This window comes from Pinus tabuliformis, chromosome 5_1 (genome assembly GCF_031772625.1).
Source record: "Pinus tabuliformis cultivar Carrire ecotype Pingquan chromosome 5_1, CPIR1, whole genome shotgun sequence".
NCBI classification, from domain to species: Eukaryota; Viridiplantae; Streptophyta; class Pinopsida; order Pinales; family Pinaceae; genus Pinus; species Pinus tabuliformis.
Genome location: NC_142305.1, coordinates 266,839,435 through 266,854,529, shown reverse-complemented (window position 1 = coordinate 266,854,529; position 15,095 = coordinate 266,839,435).

The window sequence follows — 15,095 nt, the reverse complement described above, 5'->3', positions numbered from 1 at the left end:
ATTATAAAGATGGAAGTGTTTCCACTCTGAGTCTCCCGCAACCTACAAGGTTGACACCAAAACAAATCGAGGAAAAAATAGAAAAATGGATTTTTTATAGTTGTGATGGCGAATAAAATAAAGGTCACACGTTTACTGAGATTAAATTATTTTACATAAATTTTGAAGATGAGGAAAAAAAGGAGCATGAAACATCAAAAGAAGAAGATATAGACCTGGAACGAAGCCTAGGGGTTGAAAATAAGAAATGAATATGACCATATCATGTGATGTTTTGGTGGGAATTACCATTCCTCTAACTCTCAAGGTACAAGGATATATTAAGAAGAAAAAGTTAATGGTGTCAACTAATTCAAGCATTACCCATAATTATATTCAATCTAAGATAGCGAAGGATTTCAACTTCTTCTTTTTTCCAACAAGAGAGTGTCAAGTGATTATTGAAAATAGGGGAACTATAAATTTCTTAGGTTAGTCTCATAATATCAATCTAATGATAGGGTAATATGTATTTAATATTACAATTATTTTCATTCCACTGAGTAGTGTTGATGTTATATTAAGACTCTAATTGTTACAATCTTTGGAGAAAACAACTTTTAATTTTTAAGAACTTTTCTTTAAAAATGGGAAGGAAATGAAACTGAAACCTCGGAATATAATCAATTCTAAGGACATGACAAATTTTAGAAGAAATAACATGGAGGGGTAATTGCATATTTATGCTCAGTGGATGTTCAAATATCTAACCCGTCCATTTCTCAAAATCTCCAAAAATTCTTTCACAATAATTCCAACATATTTGAAACTCCCAAAGTCTCCAACCTATTCATGATCATGATCATGGTATTCACTTGACTCTAGGAAGTGTTCCTATAAACATAAGGCCTTACAAATATCCCTTATGCCCAAAAGAGTTAAATTGAGGATATGGTTTCAAAAATCTTAGAGGTAGGTATAATTAAACCTAGCCAAATTTCTTTCTCTTCTCGAGTAGTATTAGTGCACAATAAGGATGGATCATGGTCTATGTGTCTGGATTATAGAAAGATCAAAATGCTCACTATTGAGGATAAATTCCCCATTACTGTCACTAAAGAATTGTTAGATGAACTACATGGAGAAATTTACTTCACCAAACTACATCTTTGTTTTAGATATCATCAAATTAGAATGAAGACAAAAGACATTCCAAAGATAGTATTTAAAACTCATGAAGTACATTATGAATGTTTTATAATATCATTTCTCCTTATTGATGCACCTTCCACATTTCAAGGTTTGGTGAATTCCACTTTCAAATGATTCCTTAGAAAATTTGTAGTAATATTTTTTGATGATATACTAATCGACAGAGAAACAATTAGACGAGAAACAATTTTATGCAAAACCCTCCAAATATTTCCTTGGGTTTAGGATGTGGAATATTTGGGTCGTATTGTATCTCATGATGGTGTTAGGGTAGACCCTAACACAAATAAAGCCATAAAGGAATGAAATATCCCCACAATCATAAAGCATAATTGAGGATTTCTTAGGTTGATAGGCTATTATTGAAAGTTTGTTAAGAATTATGGGAAAATAACAACACCTTTAACAACAATACCAAAGAAAGATGATTTTCTTTTAACTCAACAAGAAATTAAGACATTTGAACATCTTAAATGTGAAATGTATCGATCTCTAGTCTTAGCTACACTAAACATCACAAAACCCTTTCTTGTCAAATGTGATACCTTAAGAAATGGAATTGGTGTTGTTTTGATGCAGGAAGGAAGGTTAATTTCTTTTGAAAGTCCTCCATTTAAGGGAAAGTATTTAAACAAACCTATTTGTGAGAAGGAAATGGTGGAAATAATACATTTCCTGAAGAAATGGTTCCCTTACATAATGGGAAGACATTTCATACTAAAAACGTATCATGATAGTCTTAAATACTTCTTGGGAGAAAGATTATCTTTAGAGGAGAAGAAAAAATGAGTCACAAAGAAGATGGTTTTGGACTTTGGAATCATCTACAAAAAAGGGAAGAAAAATGTTGGTGGAGATTGTTATAGACATTTTTGTGCCTTACAACTCTAAGCATGAAAAGTCCATAAACCAAGGGCTCCTAATTCCCTAAAAGTGCTGTTCTCACTCCTAAAGGAAGAAGGTCAACAAAATACAGCTTCTCCCAGAAGTTGTCCACCAGAAACTGCTCAGAATTAGTCAAATCAGGATCATTTCAGCTACTCCACTAGCTAGCTGCATTGCATAGCACCCGAATACACTAGCTAGGTGCATTGCAACGCACCTAAATGCATTACCAGGGTGCGTTGAGCGGGAAATGACAAGTGCATGGAAAATTTTAGGGGCTAATGTTCGCCCAGTGGGCTAATTTTCCATGATTTTTCCACAAAAAAGATTCGCCAATTTCCAATTTTATAAAAGACGATTCGCCCAAATTTTAGAATATAAAATTATTTCACCTTAAAAATCGCCAACATTATAGAGAGACTATATATAAAATAATTATAAATTTGATTAATTTTACAAATATATCAATAAACATTTATAATTTGCATATTAGGGATTAGTGAGATTCGCCAATGTTTTAAACTTCAAGAAAATTTTCCATCCTTAAAATTTTCCTTGGACAAGTGGCAGCGTCATTCCACGAGGTGGACAGACAATGGAAGCTTCCAGAATCTTCTCCAATGACACTTGCCTCACTGAATTCGACCAAGGATGAGTAAGAGGCTCTCAGTCTCCAAGTCGAAGCAAGAACTGACAGAGAGAAGCCACTAATCAATTCATGAGCTGACTCATCCTCTTTGCATACATCTATATATGGATCCCTCATCCCAGAGATCCCGAGGCTGGAATATTGTAGATTGCAAAGAATTGTTGTTGGTTTTGAGATAGATATCAAAGTATTGGGTGATTTATGCTTTGTTGGAGGTGAAGAGGGGCTTCTCTGCTAGGAGGTTGGTGCTGGATCAGGAATCATCGGTTGTAACTCATCCTGGATCTTCTTGTTATATCAATAAAACTATTTGAGTTTCTCCTACATGCTTGTGTATCATTAATGCTTGTTACATTTGTATGTTTAGCTTAAATCTGATCCTAAGCTATTTATGAATATAAATCCATGTCTTTGTGTAGTTTTCTTCTTCTGTGATCTTACAGGAACTTGGTGAAGCTGGGCAAGTAAGGAAGCAGGTAGTTGGAAGCTGTCAAAGAAGAGAGAGATTGGATCAAAGGACTAGCGCAAGACACAGGTTGGTTCATCCTATTCCTCTTTGTTTATAGTTCATAAAGAAGAATACAAAAGTAGTTTTCTCAATTTATTTATAAGGTAGCTGTCATACCTTAGTGGGATAGAGTCGTTCTGAATAGACACTTATCCCGATAACAAAATTCCGACTCCACTGGGGATGATTGTCTAGTTAGTTTGTTTGTGTTTCTCTTGTTGTTTGTTTTATAAACTTAGAAGTAGAAAATCGAACTGCATTTTCCATTAACAAATGCAAAGTAGACATCTGTTGCTTCAATCCATTCATTGGATCTGTTTATGATTTGAACAACTAATTCACCAATGATCTGATTGCCCTTTGTGATAGCTCTTAGACCTTCTTTAAATCTACCCTCTGATTGTGCATTACTAATTGCTTTTACTCGACCAAAAACCATAGATTAAACTGCAAACCGTGACCGAGAACCCGGATAGAATTCTCGTTTCAGCCCCAGTGCAGGTACTGTGAAGAGTTCCTGCATTTCAGCGTAGTTCCCGAGAGGGCAACCTGCGTTGCAATCCAGTTTCTCTGTGTAACAGGTGCGCTGATCAGCCTAGCCTTGTGCAGCTGAGGTTCTTTGCTTCATTTTTTCCAGTTTTGTCTCTGATTTTTGCAGCCTGTGATCAGTGTATGTGTCTCTTTAAAAACCCCTTTTCTTTGTTGTAATTCCGCCTCAGTTGTATAAAAGAAACTGTAGATGTTTTTTGTGTGTTTGTTACGTCATTTACAGTTTTCCATTGCAAAAGTAGAATAGTCGTATTGTCGTCCTTTGATTTAGATCTGTTGCAAGTGTCGATTTTGATCATAGGAGAAAGTTTATTTGTTGTTGATAGTCGATTATGCTTTTACTTTTTCCTTTGGCTTGAATTTGTCACTTTCTAGTGTCGAAACGAGTATTTATTTCAAAATCATAAAGTGTCGTAATCATCTCTACCTTTTGATTTCGAAAAGAAGCTTGTTTGTGTTTGTCACTTGAAAGGAAATTCAGATTTGTGCAACAACTTTCTTTTTAGGCATCAATATTAAGAAAGTGAAAAACAAAACACATGCATGTGCATTTGCATATTGGCAGTCGGTTTGGCTTGATTTAGGAAAAGTGCATTTACAGTGTGCTCTTTGCTCTTTGCGAAAAGATTGTGTCTTTATTTTCCCTTAGTAGCTAGACTTTTCATTGCTAAAAAGAGATAAAAACTTGTTTATCATCTTTAGATTGCATTTTAGGAATTACATCTACATCTCGTGGTGATCCCAAAAGGAAAACTTCATAAGAAAGATCAACTTAAAATAAATTCAATGAACTTAACAATGATTTGTAACTTAATGCACAACATCTAGAGGTCTAGGCTAGAGATGTATTCTGGCGTCATAAAGCCTGGTAAATATTGTCCTCACTAATGGTTGGGTGATTCCTCCACTTTGAGACGATAAGTGTCAGTACGGACTTGTGCTCCCACGTACCGTCAAGTATATATTGGGAGACCCATATAGGCATAAAACCTTTATCCATAGGAAGCCGTGTTGGCCGCCCTACTGATCGCAATGCACCGAACACAGCATTCGGGAAGATCGACTGTCGTACCGTAAAAAGTATTCTGCAGTTTTGCGATTGGTTTGGTACTCCCTCTACCTAGACCTCCAGAGCAGTCCCTTTCATTCCTTTTCAGACTCCTTAATGGAAAAGGTCCATCTGAGCACTTGTCACTTCAGGCTCATTAAAAATCGAAAGAGACTAGAGTCATATTTTGTTTTTTCTTGACTCTTAAAAACTGAAAAAACAAGTTGTGTCAAAGCGTGCTAAAATTTATTTTAAACGGAATATTCATACCCTTTTCCTACGTTGATCTTTGGGTTGAGAAAATGGAGCCTACCAACCAAGGAATTCCCCTTGGTGGAAATCCTAGTCTCTTCTCCTCTTGGGGAGATGTTGGTGCACCCCATATGGCCACATTGTCGCTTCCAGGACTGACAATTGGCTTGCAAGTATGACTCTTCTCAACCAATGTCGTTCAGAACACCACTATTCCTGAACAATCAAATCAGCAATTAGACGAGTCCAGAGTTACCCACCAGCCTTCTACTTCCTCTAATTCTTCCTCTCCTCCTTCCTCTTCGCTTGATGGAACTGGTAAAGCTAAAAGCCAAGTTCCTAAGGAGAAGAAGGGAAAGAAGAAGAAAGAGAAAAAGAAGAAAGAGCCAAAGGCGAATGGGGGAAGACAAGTGTCGTCTAACGAAAATCCACACACAACACTGACCAGGCCTAAATCGCTATGTGTCATTTGCAAAGGAGACCACTTTCACAGAGATTGTCCCTGCATCCCCCGGATACTAAGGGACTGGTCTCCTCGTTTTCACAATCCAGTGTCATCAACCTCTGGAGATCATGTTGAAAGCACACCATCAAGTAGTGAAAGTGAAGCCCCAGGACAAAAAGGGAAAGCTATATTTCCTTGTAAACTGTGCGAAGGCGATCATGCCCTCCACCGTTGTCCCTTCTTAGACGAAGCTAAAAGAATTTTGGATGATCGTCCGGTTTCACCGTTACAACTTCCTCCTGGATATAAAAAACTCTTGCCGAGTCCATCACTAGTTGAGAATCTAGCTGGCCTACTCAAGTGGTCGGCTAAAGCGCCTATCATTGAAGATAAACCAACTGAATCCATACCAGATGAAAGTCAAAAGGTCGAGGCGGCAGTTGACCCGGTCTTGCCTTCAGAGGTTTTATCTTCGGATGATACAGCCACTGAAGAGAAAAAGGATGACACCGTCCAAATTCTCTTCATCAACACAGACTCCGACGAACATGGGGGCAATCCACCCGTTCCTTTACCGTAGGAAGGAAGTTTTTCAGAGCCATATCCCGCCGTCTACTCGGTCCCACATCCAAGCAACCTAGTTGTCTCCTTCGACTGGAATCAACTAGGCAGACCCCGCCTACCAGCGAGTGTACCATTCCGAATTATCGTTCAAATATATAGAATGGTCATGGCTGGTACCATCATAGATGAGGGGGCTTCTGTGAGTATCCTTTCCTCTATTTCTTCGAAAGCGCTTGGTTCGCCATCGCTTCTGCCTAAGATGAGAAATCTGACAGGCTTTGATAAAGGAACCAGTCGACCTTTAGGAATCCTTCCCGATGTGCCCATAACATTGAGAGGGAAGACAGTTTGCATGAACATCATGGTAGTTCAAGGACCCTTGGATTATAAACTACTCCTTGGACGAGACTATATTTATTGCATGGGAGCCATCGTCTCCTAACTCTTTAGAGTAATCTGTTTTCCGCACGAAGGAAGAGTGGTCAAGCTCGTGGACCAGCTTTCGTTTCCCGGATCACGCATAGCATCTAGTCATACACCGTCCCTAAATGGTCTCTTCACACAAGAAATGTCTCAATCCCCAGTCTGTCCTCCCGATGAGCGCGAGTAATTCGGAGGGATATGACTGAAACCCAAGGGGCATGCATCCTGGTATGCTTTAGCAGGAAAACTTTAGGTATAGGGTAGGTTTCTACGGGAGAATATGACTAGTTTGTACCCCGTCCGTCGGTGGAAGAGGGGTTATTCTAGAATAAGATTCTCTTGTCAAAGTTATGTGAGTTGGCGGACGTCGTCACTAACCTTTTTTTTATCTCGGTAGACATCGTCGAAGAAGTGTTTTGTTTGCTGTGTGAATAGAACAATCTTTGGGTAACCTGTAAGAGGTAGGCCTCTCGTGATAGAACAAATGTTTTGTCTGCAAATTGAGGGGTAACTTTGAAACTCTATTTTATACCTGGGGGCATGCAAACCTTTTGGCATGCAAGCGAGGGGCGGCTATTTATTTTTTAAATTTTTAGGTCCTCCCTTTAAACCTGTAGGCTAACCCTTTAAACTCGTAGGATTAGTCGTCACCTAACTTGCATAAAGAAAGGATGTGGGGCAAAAATCTAAAAGTTGTCGTTTTTATATGAGACATTCTTATCATATGACTGGATTAATCGAGTAGTTTTAGCACATAGTTCAAGCTCGTTAAAAAATAAACATAAGACCGAGCAAATGTTTCCACCCGCGTTTAAGCTCATTAAAAAATGAACTATCCCTCAGTAAATAACCACCGTGAATGAAGCATTTCAGCCATTAAAGCCTTGGTCGTGTTTGCACCGTCACCTCCACTTTTCCATTGGCCGATCATTCACCTCCATTTGATTGTTTACCCATTTTGAGGAACAGCTGCGAAGAGTGATTTCACTAGCCATCCTTGTGACACTCCCATGATTGGAAAATTCCATACCTTACCTGGAATCAGCTGCTACCCATTTTATCACTCGTTCCTCAAAAGACGAGTCTTCTTTAAGCTCTTTTCAACTGACTCGTAAAATATGAAAAGATTGCTGAGTTTTGGCCTTCCAGCTCGTTAAAGCGACAGGAAGTGCTATCCCTCCTCTAGATTTTAATCTTTTTGGACCTTAGGGATTATTGCACAAAACGATCGAGTGCTTGTTTTGTTCGACTCGTTAAAACAATCGAAAATTCATCCCTTCTGTATTGTTTTATACTTTTTCGAACTTAAGGGATTAGATGACGGAAAAGGAATTTTGGAGTTACCTTTACGTACCTTTTTAGACTCCCTAAAAATGAAAAGGACTGAGCTATCTTTATCGTTAGACTCGTTAAGAATATTAATAGCGACAAACTTATCTTTAGACGAGAACAAGTTTCACTATTGCTAGGCTCGTTAAAATATAGTGATGGGTTTGCCAAAAGGGAAAATTATAGAACAAGCATATGTTATCCTCCTCAAGCTTGACAAAAATAAAGAGGTACTGGTCAGCAATGACTGGGGAAAAATTGGGAAGAAAGCTCAAAGAAACTTTATTGGTAGCAAGTCGCTCTTGAACATGACACTTCCACTCCGTGCCTTAGTCGGGTTGGGTTGTTCCATTCACCGGTCACATCGCCATGGTCTCGCCGTACCATCCACATTTGGGGTAAATGCTACCAATCCATCACATAAGTGTCACCGACATGTTCAAGAGAAGTCATCCAGAGAAGTCACCTATGTCCCATCCACTACCATACACTATACTTCATTCTTTCATGACCGCCACCCTGAACCATATATCATCAGATTGTTTTCACCTCCATCAAAATCATTTACTCCGTTCTGTGTCATTGATGTGGGATTCATTAAGGCCCTCCCTTGACGGATCACTTCTTGTCGACATCAGCTCATTATCGAAGAAGTTGATCTAGGAACACCCCATTCAGTACTTTGAAGCTTGCATGCCTCAATGGCAAGCTTCTCACATCCGGCGACAGGTATACATCAATGACCTTCGACCGAAAGATTTTGCATGGTGTTCGACGTCAAGTCCTTTATTCACACCACGTGAATTGTACTGCAGTACCTTGAGGGTCATTATCATTATCGGTGATTCCTCTCACGCTTGTTAACAGTTTACATCATTGACTGGTAATCAAGCGATGTCTTTCCATGTTCGACTTCAAAACATTTCTCACATGGATCGACTTGTACTTCGAGTGAAGATCGGACGAGATTGAAGACCTCGGATCTAGTTTCATCCATCCGGGCTGCGATATATATTTAGGAAAATAAAGACATTGAAATGTACAGCATTGCAACACAGATAATCATCCTACCAAAAGGATGATGGCTCTATCAGAATCATCAGTCTACAATCAAACGATTGTCTGTCCTATGTACATGAAAATGAATTTATAAAGCTGAGCATGGGAATGCCCGCCTCAGCTAGATCATGAAAACAGTATGAAGATAATGTATTGTATTGGATCTTATTACAAGTCTCCTCCCAGCATTGAAAGAACTTCAGATCCTCCTAATAAAGCATTTCACCCGATAAACGACCTCATACTTTAGGGGGCAACTGTTATAGAAATTTTTGTGCCTTACAGCTCTAAGCATGAAATGTCCATAAACCAAGGGCTCATAAGTCCCTAAAAGTGTTGTTCTAACTCCTTAAGGAACAAGGTCAACAAAATATAGCTTCTCCCAGAAGTTCTCCACTAGAAACTACTCAGAATCAATCGAATCAGGATCATTTCAGCTGCTCCACTGGCTAGCTGTGTTGCATAGCATCCAAATACACTAGCTAGGTGCGTTGAAACGCACCTAAATGCACTACCAGGGTGTGTTGAGCGGGAAATGACAAGTGGCAGAGTCATTCTATGAGGTGGATAGACAATGGAAGCTTCCAGAATCTTCTCCAATGACACTTGCCTCACTGAATTCGACCAAGGATGAGTAAGAGACTCTCAGTCTCCAAGTGGAAGCAAGAACTCACAGAGAGAAGCCACTAATCAATTCATGAGCTGACTCATCCTCTTTGCATACATCTATATATGGATCCCTCATCCCAGAGATCCAGAGGCTGGAATATTGTAGATTGCAAAGAATTGTTGTTGGTTTTGAGATAGATATCAAAGTGTTGGGTGATTTATGCTTTGTTGGAGGTGAAGAGGGGCTTCTTTGCTAGGAGGTTGATGCTGGATCAGGAATCATCGGTTGTAACTCCTCCTGGTTCTTCTTGTTATATCAATAAAACTATTTGAGTTTCTCCTACATGCTTGTGTATCATTGATGCTTGTTACATTTGTATGTTTAGCTTAAATCTGATCCTAAGCTATTTATGAATATAAATCCATGTCTTTGTGTAGTTTTCTTCTTCTGTGATCTTACAGGAACTTGGTGAAGCTGGGTAAGTAAGGAAGCAGGTAGTTGGAAGCTGTCAAAGAAGAGAGAGATTGGATCAAAGGACTAGCACAAGACACAGGTTGGTTCATCCTATTCCTCTTTGTTTATAGTTCATAAAGAAGAATACAAAAGTAGTTTTCTCTGTTTGTTTCTAAGGTAGCTGTCACGCCTTAGTGGGATAGAGTTGTTCTGAATAGATACTTATCCCGATAACAGAGATGCACTCTCAAGAAGTGATGGAGATGTGGAAGCATTTCCCTATGTCATTTCTATTATCCAACTTTATTGGATAACTACAACAAGGAATGGAAGAATTTGAAAGAAGTGTAGATAGTCATTCAAAATTTACAACAAGATCTAAGTGCATTTAATACATTTATTTGGAAAAATGATTTATTGTGGTACAAAGATCAACCATATCTATCTAAGAACTCCTAACTCAAACACGAGGTTCTTTTAGAATTGCACAAATTTTTTATAGGAGGGCAATTAGGACTTTTAAGAACTTATCATAGGATCAAGAGGGAATTTTTATGGGGTGGCCTTAAATCAGAGATTCAAAATTTTGTGGTAGAATGTTTGGATTTACAACAAAATAAAGTTGAAACAATTATGACTCGAGGTTTTTTATAACCATCATCCATTCAAAGTGTATGTTGGAAGGAGGTATCAATGGATTTGATTGCAATTCTACCCAATTCCAAAGGAAATATTTTCATTTTGGTGGTAGTTGATAGACTTACCAAGCATGCACACTTTTGTGCATGTTCTTATCATTTAAAAGCTATTATAGTCACTACTTCATTCGTAGAAACTATTCAAACGGTACTTGGAAACCCGAAGGTTATTGTAAGTGACAAAGATCCCATTTTCACAAGAAATTTTGGGACAAAATTATTTTCTTGTCTTGGTACTCAACTGACTCATAACTCATTTTGTCATCCTCAATATGATGGAAACACTAAGATAGTGAAACAATTTTTGGAAGGATGTCTTTGTTGCTTTTTATCTGATAAAAAAGCACAATGGGTTAAGTGGTTGATTTTGGAAGAATGAATCTGTAGCACTTCGTTCGATACCGCAGTGAAAATGACCCCATTTATGGTGCTTTATGGATATCATCGATTGTCCATCACACCATCTTTAGGAAATAACTGTTGGAAATAATACTGGGGGGGTGAATCAGTATTATCAAATCAATAATTTAATTTTCAAAAATAATTTGTATATGGTACTTTAGCTCAGTGAACTAGCCTGTATATGCAACTGTACTTAATGCAACTAGTGTATATGCAGAGATCTTTAGATTTACCCAAATTACCATGTATTGAACTTTAATCAGTATATCAGGAATTCATTAGACATTGTAGCAAAAGCATAATAAAGCATCACAAATAAGCAACACACAAGAACACAAACATATAAGGTGGAAACCCAATGTCAGTAAAAACCACCTGCTATGTCGTCTCTGTCTTCTTGTAATAATAAGAAAATTTTGTTTACAATTTTGTATTGGTGTAGTCTTATGCTAGTACACAGGACTCTACCTGCAGAAAACTACAACCTTCTCTCGTTTTCTAGCTTCTACTAGAAGGGAGCTACTACCCCCTAGCTCTTGTACTAGCTGATATATTTACTAGTACATAGGTGCTAACCTACAGAAGGCTATGACCTTCATTCTTCCTCTAGGGACCACATTTCATAAATTTTCAGACTGGATCCATCAACAACATCATTCAATCATGAAATACATCTATATCAACCAATCAACTTCTGAACCATCCACAACGGAACAAATCATTCACTTAGACAACCCATCAATCTGATCATTCAGAGTACTGTCTCTAGACTACAGTATCCAGAACCCAAAACTCTGCAACAACAAATAGCAGCAACTAAAACATATTTTATAAGGTATACACTACTTCCATGTGTTGAACCTATGTGTCACACACTTTTCTCAAAGCCAACCAACATATACATCTGCAAATATAAATTCAGAGTTCTGCATCGAGAGTTCAAAGTTCTACATGGCAACAACCACACCGAGTCACTCTCCCCCTTTGACATCAAGGGAAAATGGTCATGCTCCCTGTGAGTGCATGCTGAATTATCTGATATGCTAAAGTGTGTTGATTGAGCTCCCACGATCAAGCTCATGCTCCCCCTGAGCATAAGAAAATTATGTAAAAAGATGTTCTAAAAGAAGAACATGCCTCTAAACATACATCACAAATGACCTTCTTATCACTAGTGACTCATACATACATCCATCTCCCAACAATGTTGGGATATACCAAATTTAACTCATCCACCCAGCCAAGTGGGGATATATCAATTGTTTATACATGTCAAAAACAAGACACATTACATCATCCATCCCATGCATAGTGGGGTTAGAAATTAGGTATTTTCGTGACCATTACATTAAAATATATACATGTCATATATAATAGAGACCAAATATCTTAAACAAGACCATGATAGTCATCAGAAATTACCATATGGTCTGCACCATTGTCAACATCTGTCAACAACATCCAGACCAGTAACCTATATATGTCCATCATTAGTTCAAAAAATATCATCAACCATGTTCTCCCCATGAACCTGTGCCACCTATTCATTGTTAGATCTGATCATTGCATATGTTAGTAAGAGATATCAAACCATCATCATCAATCAGTTATACATCAACTTATCAAAAACTTTATGAGGACTGATATATTTCCACATGTTATCAGCATATTGAAACCATCATCAAACAGGGTAGATAATTGGCAGAACCATAACAGGTCCCTTTTTCTTGAGTCTGACCCACCGCTTTTCTTTAAACAAACATATGAAACCCACGTATGTACGTGACTACGCTTTATGAAACTCTCGTATAACCACCCTTCTCTGAAGGAAATATGTTTTAACAGTAGGATGATGCAACAACTACTCTCAGCTTTTACCTGAGATATTCAAATGTCTCTTTGGGCAGTGGTTTAGTGAATATATCAGCAAACTTGTTCTTTGGAGGGAACATACTCCAATTTGACCTTTTGTTCAAGCACATGTTCACATAGAAAATGATATTTGGCAGGCATGTGCTTGGTCTTGGAATGCATGACCAGAATCTCTGAAATACTAATGGCACTTGTATTAACACATAGAATGGAGATGGGTGGAGTACTGTGATTTGAATGTCTTGCAAGGATTACATCATCCAAATTAGTTGTGTCCATCAAGATCCAACAACCATGTATTTTGCTTCAGCTGTAGATACTACAATTGAACTTTGTATCTTGCTGAACCAAGACACTAACCTCGAACCCATATAGAATGCACCACCACTAGTGCTTTTTCTGTCATCAACACTTCCTTCCGAATTTGCATCTGTATATGCATGAAGTGTAATATCTGTATCTCTAGGGTACCATAAATCAAATTTTTGCATTCCTTGAAGATATTTGAGAATCCTTTTGACTACCTGAAGGTGTGATCCCTTTGGATTTTCTTGGAATCTTCCAACTATTCCCACTGCATGCATGATGTCTGGTCAGGTACGTGTTAGATAAAGTAGACTGCCAATCATGGATCTGTATGTTGGTTGATATACTGCTACTGATTCGTCATTTGAGCTAAGACTGCATCCTATTACCATTGAGGTACATAATAGTTTAGAATCTTCCATGCCATACATTTTTAGGATCTATTTGAAATATTTGGTTTGTGGGAGAAAAATACCATCTTTATTTTATTTAACTTGTAGATCAAGAAATAGGTAAGCTCACCAAGCAAGAACATTACAAATTCTTATTACATTACTGAAGCAAAATTCTGACTCATGGATTCTTCATTGCTACCAAAAATGATATCCTCAATATACACAACAATTATTAGCAATTTATCTGTGTCCATCTTTGTATATAGATTGCTATCTACTGACCCCTTTGAAAAACCCTGTTGATGGAGATATTTGTCAAGACTGTAATAGCAGGCCCTTGGAGCCTGTTTTAGACCATAGATATCCTTTCTAAGTTTTCATAGAAGTTTTACATCATTTCCAAGAATTAATCCTTCTGGTTGTTCAATATAGACTTCTTCTTCTATGTCTCCATTAAGAAAGGTAGATTTTACATCCATTTGGTATACTTTGAATTTTTGAAAGCTAGAAAGAGCAAGAAACATTCTTATGGCTTCAAGTCTAGCAACTGGTGCAAAAGTTTCTTAAAAATCTATACCTTCTTGTTGAGCATATCCTTTCTATATGAGTCTAGCCTTGTTTCTGATAACTTCTCCATTTTCGTTCAACTTGTTTTTGAATATCCATTTCGTTCCTATGATATTCTTATCATGAGGTCTAGGAACTAATTCCCAAGTATTATTCTTTTCAATTTTCTCAAGTTCTTCATTCATTAAAATCTCAGTGCCTCTGAAAGAATCGGTCAAACATGAAAGTTACAGATTTCAAATTAGTAAATCTTTAAACTTTGTTGAAAATGAAAACTCTATAAATCTATTTGATGATCAATCCAAGTTAGTTTTCACACTTGCTGTTAATGGAAAACCAGTTGAAGGAGGGATACCACCCTTCTACATCAGCCTTAACATCTACGATAAAATCCTACATAGTGCCATGCTAGACTCTAGGGCTTCACAAAACCTTATGCCTAATTTTGTAATGGATAAGCTAAACTTAGATATCACTAGGCCTTATAAGGATCTTTTTCTCTTTGATTCAAACCAACTTAAGTGCTTCGGTTTTACAAAAAATTTGTGTGTTTCACTAGTGTAGTACCCTACTAAGACCATACTTATGGACATAGTTGTTGGTGATGTACCACCTAAGTATGGTATGTTGTTGTCTAGATCTTGGGGTGCCAAACTCCAGGGATCTCTGCAACTGGACATGTCATATGCTACCATATCAGTATTCAGACATCCCAAGAAACTATATAGAGAGAATCTGATGAAGTATGTAGTGAGTTCCCAAGAGAAACCTCAAAACATTGCTATATGTTCAGTACATTCTAATATTGATTCTTTCATACTTTACAATGCTGAAACTAATCAAGAAGACAAATCAATCAGCATAACAAAAGAACCAAAAGAAATTGCAGC